This window comes from Bubalus bubalis, chromosome 7, assembly GCF_019923935.1.
Source record: "Bubalus bubalis isolate 160015118507 breed Murrah chromosome 7, NDDB_SH_1, whole genome shotgun sequence".
In the NCBI taxonomy this organism is placed as follows: Eukaryota; Metazoa; Chordata; class Mammalia; order Artiodactyla; family Bovidae; genus Bubalus; species Bubalus bubalis.
The window spans coordinates 22,563,457-22,568,900 of NC_059163.1; positions in this window are offsets into that span (position 1 = coordinate 22,563,457).

Below are 5,444 nucleotides of genomic sequence, written 5' to 3' on the forward strand. Positions count from 1 at the left end.
TGCGGGGAGGGGCGGGGATGTGGAGGAGGGAGGAGATGGGAGAGGGCGAATGGGAGGGGAAGCCGGGCGGAGGGAAGCTGCACCCCGACGCCCGGCGCGCGCGCACCCGGGCCACGCACCCCAGCAGTTCTCACGCGCCGCACGGCCACCTCCACTAGAGCCAACGCGGCGCCGAATTCAGCCCCGCTCGAGCCCCTGGGATGGGGGCTTGAAATGCCGAGTGAGTGAGTTCTCATCCTCTCGCACCTCCGCGGAACGCTGGCGTCCCAGCAACGCGCCCTCACCTACCCAGGATCCAGTCTCCAAGTTTACTTCCCTGGTGCCCAGCCGACCCGACTGTCACCACCCCCGCCCCGGGGGTGCCTCGGGAACTGCATCCCGAGGCGGGATTCATCCCGGCGGGGAGGAATCCCCCGCCCGTGCTCCAAGTGTTGGCCGCCAGGAACCAAACAAGGATTCGCAGCCCAACTTGGGAAGGCTTTGGTGTGGCGCGCTGGGTAGAAGGCTCTGGCCGTTGTTGTGGCTACTGATTTACTAAAGAGCTAAGGAGTGGATTTATTCAGTGTTTAGAGAGCCACCTTAAGCTATTAACGCCAGGGCTCGAGCTGATTTCCTGATGGGAAACTCTTGGTAGCGCTAAACATCCTGCCGCCAAATCGGTTTTTCCTTCTGGGCAGCTCCGGGTCTGCGTTCCGGAGGGTGAGCGCACACGCCCACCGTGCTCTGAGCCCGGCAAGAGAGGCAGGGTCTGGGCACCACCGACGCATGTGACCGACTGTCCAGTTGTCCTCTCTCGCGCCAGGATCCCCGTGGCAGGAAGGATTAGCTCACGGCTCGCTTCAGCTTACTCAGAGCTGCCACTGACTGAAGGGCCGACCCCACTGAATGATTAATGATGCGCGCTCTGGATTTCAGGAAATCTGAGAACCGAGAATTCCCGTGTAGGCGATGCCCCTACTGTCATTTATCTGAGAAGTATACCTGGCTTACATTCTTGAAATATTTCCGTCTGGAAACATATTTGAAGCTTGAAACTACATTCTAGTACATTATTCACCGTTCAGTTTAATGAAAAGGCTGTAATTTGGCCTGATAAGGTAATTTGGCCCGATAAGGTCTAAGACTGATGGGAAGAACTTGCTTCCTCTATTATTGAGTCCCACTTGAGGAGTCCTATCTCAATAATTAGAAGCCTATAAAGCACTTGTTTGTTTTTCAGGATTGGTAATCTTCCTTGGCTGGAATACTTAACATCAAGGCAGCTGTAAACAGAAAGTCACCTGGACAACTTAGTGAAGCCACTGGGTGGAGGGAGAGAGGGGAAAGAAAGAGTGCATCACTCGCAGATGTGCATGGCCTGGGCACAATGCTCCTGACATACTGCATAAGATGCTAAATCACTTCAGTGCTAAGTTATTTCAGTCGTGTCCAATTCTTTGTGACCCCACGGACTGTAGCCTGCCAGGCTCCTCTGTCCATGGAATTCTCCAGGCAAGAACACTGGAGTGGGTTGCCATGCCCTCCCGCAGGGGATCTTCCCAACCCAGAGATCAAATCCAGGACTCCCACATTGCAGGCAGATTCTCTACTGTCTGAGCCACCAGGGAAGCCCTATGTAGGAAGCCATCCTGGGCTGAACACCCCTTCTCTTTCTGCTGTGCTTGGCTCAAGCTCTAGGCTTCTGGCTTAACTACCACAGGTAAGCAGACCCTTGCAAGGCAATCCTGAAAGTGGAGATTGAGGACAGGTGGTCCCTCACAACAATCTCCTTGACTGACATTACCTCTTTTCAGGATGAATGAGTAAAGAATGCTGAGCCTGGGCACTGTGCCTTCTGCAGGTGATGCCCTTGGGCCTCTGACAAAGCTGTCAGGGTTTAAGACCCATGGCATCAGTAAGTTCCCCTGCCTGTGACACCGTATACCACCTATGCCTCAAGTGACAAAGATTTTCCAAAGCAAATCCAGTTGCTTGTGTCTCCCCCTCCTCTTCCCTGGGGGTCTGCTGAAAGAGCAGGAAAGTGACTGACCTTGAAAACACCATCAACCTCCTTTCCAAACCCTAGGGCCAAAGAGACTCTGAGGCTGAGCCTCTCTCAGTGAAATTCCTCCTTTTCTTTTCCTCTGTTTTTCAGATTCTCCAACCCCACCCCCAGTGAAACAGCCATTCTTGTATCCCTTTCATCTCCTGCAAGATTCCAGCCAGGGATCAAACTTTTGCCTAGGGATGACCCCAGAAGGCCAAGACACCTGCTCAAATTTTAGCTCAGCTGCACCTGGAGGGTGGGGAGGTGCCCTCCGACTTCCTCTGAGAGTAAAACGTCAGGGAAAGCAGAGCATTCGCTAAGCGGAGGAGTGACCAGTGGAGAAGAGTGGTTTGAGTCTGGCAAATCAGATCTCAGATTCCTTCTCAACTCTGCTGGATGCTGGGTGTTTTTTTTGTTTTGTTTTTTTTGAAGTTGCGATTAAAACTGAATGAGTATGGTGTGCAGGAGCATGTAGAGTGGGTACCACTGGACTTTTAAAAATCTAGAAGAGGGCTGAACATGTATTTGGGTCGTTAAAAAAAAGAACAAGCTGAACAGTGAAAGAAGACAGGGCTGCGCCTGTCCTCTGCTCTGAACAGCCAAGCCCCCCTCCATCCCTCAGCAGCTCCGTAGAGAAAGGGACCAGTCGCCCCTCTCTTCGAACTGCATCCGTCCTGGCCTGCGCCCTCCCTGCCTAACTCGGGGCACAGCAGATCAGCTGAGCCTGTGTCCACCACACATCTGAGGTCGAAAAAACTCGCATTTCACGGTTTTGGCTACCCGGTCTCTACTCCTACCAGCTCCACTCAAAAGAGTGCAATCCTGTACCGCTTTTTTTTTCTTTCTCTATCATCAAAAGCCCCCTGACTGGGGACGCTCCCTCAGTCCATTCACAGGCCAATGAGCCTGGTCAAGGTCGCCAGGGCTTAGGTGGAGGCCCCGAGGCCAGTGCGCCATGCTGTTTTTAATTCCTGCACTCTCCCAGCCTCGGAAGTGAGGTCGGAGAGAAGGTGTGTGCTCCTGGCTGCCTGCAGAGAGAAAGCAAACGGTCCTCCAAGGCTAGCTTCCACTCATCGCCCCCTGACAGGGTCACCGAAAAACTAACCAACAGGTTAATGGGTCCCACCAATCATCCAGGCATCAGCTGTGTCCCCAGTTTTGGGGATTTATTTTCCTCAGTTCCTCAACCCCTCAGCCTCAGGTTCAGTAGCCCTATCTCCTTAGACTTACCTTTCCTAGCCCTAGCACCTGAGTTTCTTTCCAGTCCTCCCCCAGTTCTGCGTGAGAACCCGGAGGTGAATTTCTCTTAGCTTTTTGTAGCTGTACCTATGGTCCAGTCTCTAGGGACGGGAGTCAATTGAAAAGCAAGCTATAATGACTTGTATCCTTAGATTGGTACTCAAAAGTCTAGGGAGAAAGAGATGGGGATGAAGAGGTCAGCGCCCAAGGTTCCCTTCACGTGAGGGATAAGCTTACTATTTACAATCTTCCTCTGGCTGGAAACAGAGGTCAGAGGTCTCTGAGACCAGAGGTGAGGCCAAAACTTGGTCCATCCTATCTATAGTGCTTCATGCTGGGTTGAAGGAAGGACCAGAGGTAGATGATGAGACTGAATGAGCAACCCTGGACAGTGCACACCAGTTTCCCAGAAGGTTCTCCAACCCAAGAACTAGGCTGCTGGGGGGAGCCTCTGGACCTCACACAGGCTTCTGTTCAGAGCCAGTCAGTCTCTACACATCTCTGCTGCTGGAGGTGCTCAGTCACTTCAGTCACTTCAGTTGTGTCTGACTCTCTGCAACTCTATGGACTGTAGCCTGCCATGTTCCTCTGTCCATGGGATTCTCCAGGAAAGAATATTGGCGTGGATTGCCATTTCCTCCTCCAAGAGATCTTCCCAAGGAGGGATGGAACCCGGGTCTGTCTCCTGCATTGGCTGGCCAGTTTTATCACAAGCGCCACCTTGGTATAGGTTTGCTACAGTGCAAGGCAAGGGCTGGTTTTCTTGGCTTGATTCATACAGGCAAAAGTCCAGAGGATCTCAGAAATTTTTTCCTTCGTGAAGGGCTTCAGTCTGGCCCTCCCTCTGCATTCCTGCTGCCCTTCCACACACTCAGAAGCTGTATCCAGACAGCAGCACCACTTGTTTTTTGGTTTTTGGTTTTTTTTTTTTTTTTGCTAACAGGGTCCCTGCTGACCCCACAGCGACTTCTAGCTCCATAGGATTTTTGATGCAGGCACAGTTGCATTGTGGGAGGAGCCGGGCACTGACCCCGTTGGAGCCGTCAGTCCACGTTCCTGCCAGGACCCTCCGTTTCCTCCAGGCCTGGCTTCTCACCAGCCAAGTTGGCAGCAACTACAAGAACAAATAGCCTGTGGCTAAAGGAGCCGGGAGCAGGCTGAGAAGGGTGGGAAGGGCCTGCTGTGTGGCAAGGAAGCAGAGAGGAGGGGCGCACAGGCAGGGTGCTGACGAGTGATTAGGAACTCTGCAGGTCCGAGGTTAGATCTCCTCCTCTTTCTCCAGGGCCTACTACTCCTCTCTGAAGAGGCAGCTGCTTTGAAATGGTCACAGGCACCTGGTCTCCTCCGTATCTGTGAAGTCAGAAAGCAAAGCAGCCTTTGCTAGTAGAAGGAGACCTTTTGTGAATTGACTGCATGGAATCAGTTACTTTTTCTCATAAAACTAATTTCTGGTGCTTTCCAACTAACTTTGTGACTAGTTTAGCTTCTGGTGCATCCATGCACTGAGTCCCAAAGCACTATAGGTCCCCCAGTTACCTCGGCACATGATATCCAATTGGAGAAAATACATTCTCTTCTTAAAGTACTAGAAGCCCCTTATTCTGTCCAGGGCCAGCCATGGAAGATGGAAGACATAGTTCTTTGTGCTGGTGACACATGAGTGCAAAAGTTGTGATTTGATTTTTTTAAACTGTTTTATATTGGAGTATAAAGCTAGTGGAGGTGATGGAATTCCAGTTGAGCTATTTCAAATCCTGAAAGATCATGCTGTGAAAGTGCTGCACTCAGTATGCCAGCAAATTTGGAAAACTCAGCAGTGGCCACAGGACTGGAAAAGGTCAGTTTTCATTCCAATCCCAAAGAAAGGCAATGCCAAAGAATGCTCAAACTACCACACAATTGCATGCAAGTAAAGTAATGCTCAAAATTCTCCAAGCCAGGCTTCAGCAATATGTGAACCATGAACTTCCTGATGTTCAAGCTGGTTTTAGAAAAGGCAGAGGAACCAGAGATCAAATTGCCAACATCCGCTGGATCATGGAAAAAGCAAGAGAGTTCCAGAAAAACATCTATTTCTGCTTTATTGACTATGACAAAGCCTTTGACTGCATGGATCACAATAAACTGTAGAAAATTCTGAAAGAGATGGGAATACCAGACCATCTGACCTGGCTCTTGA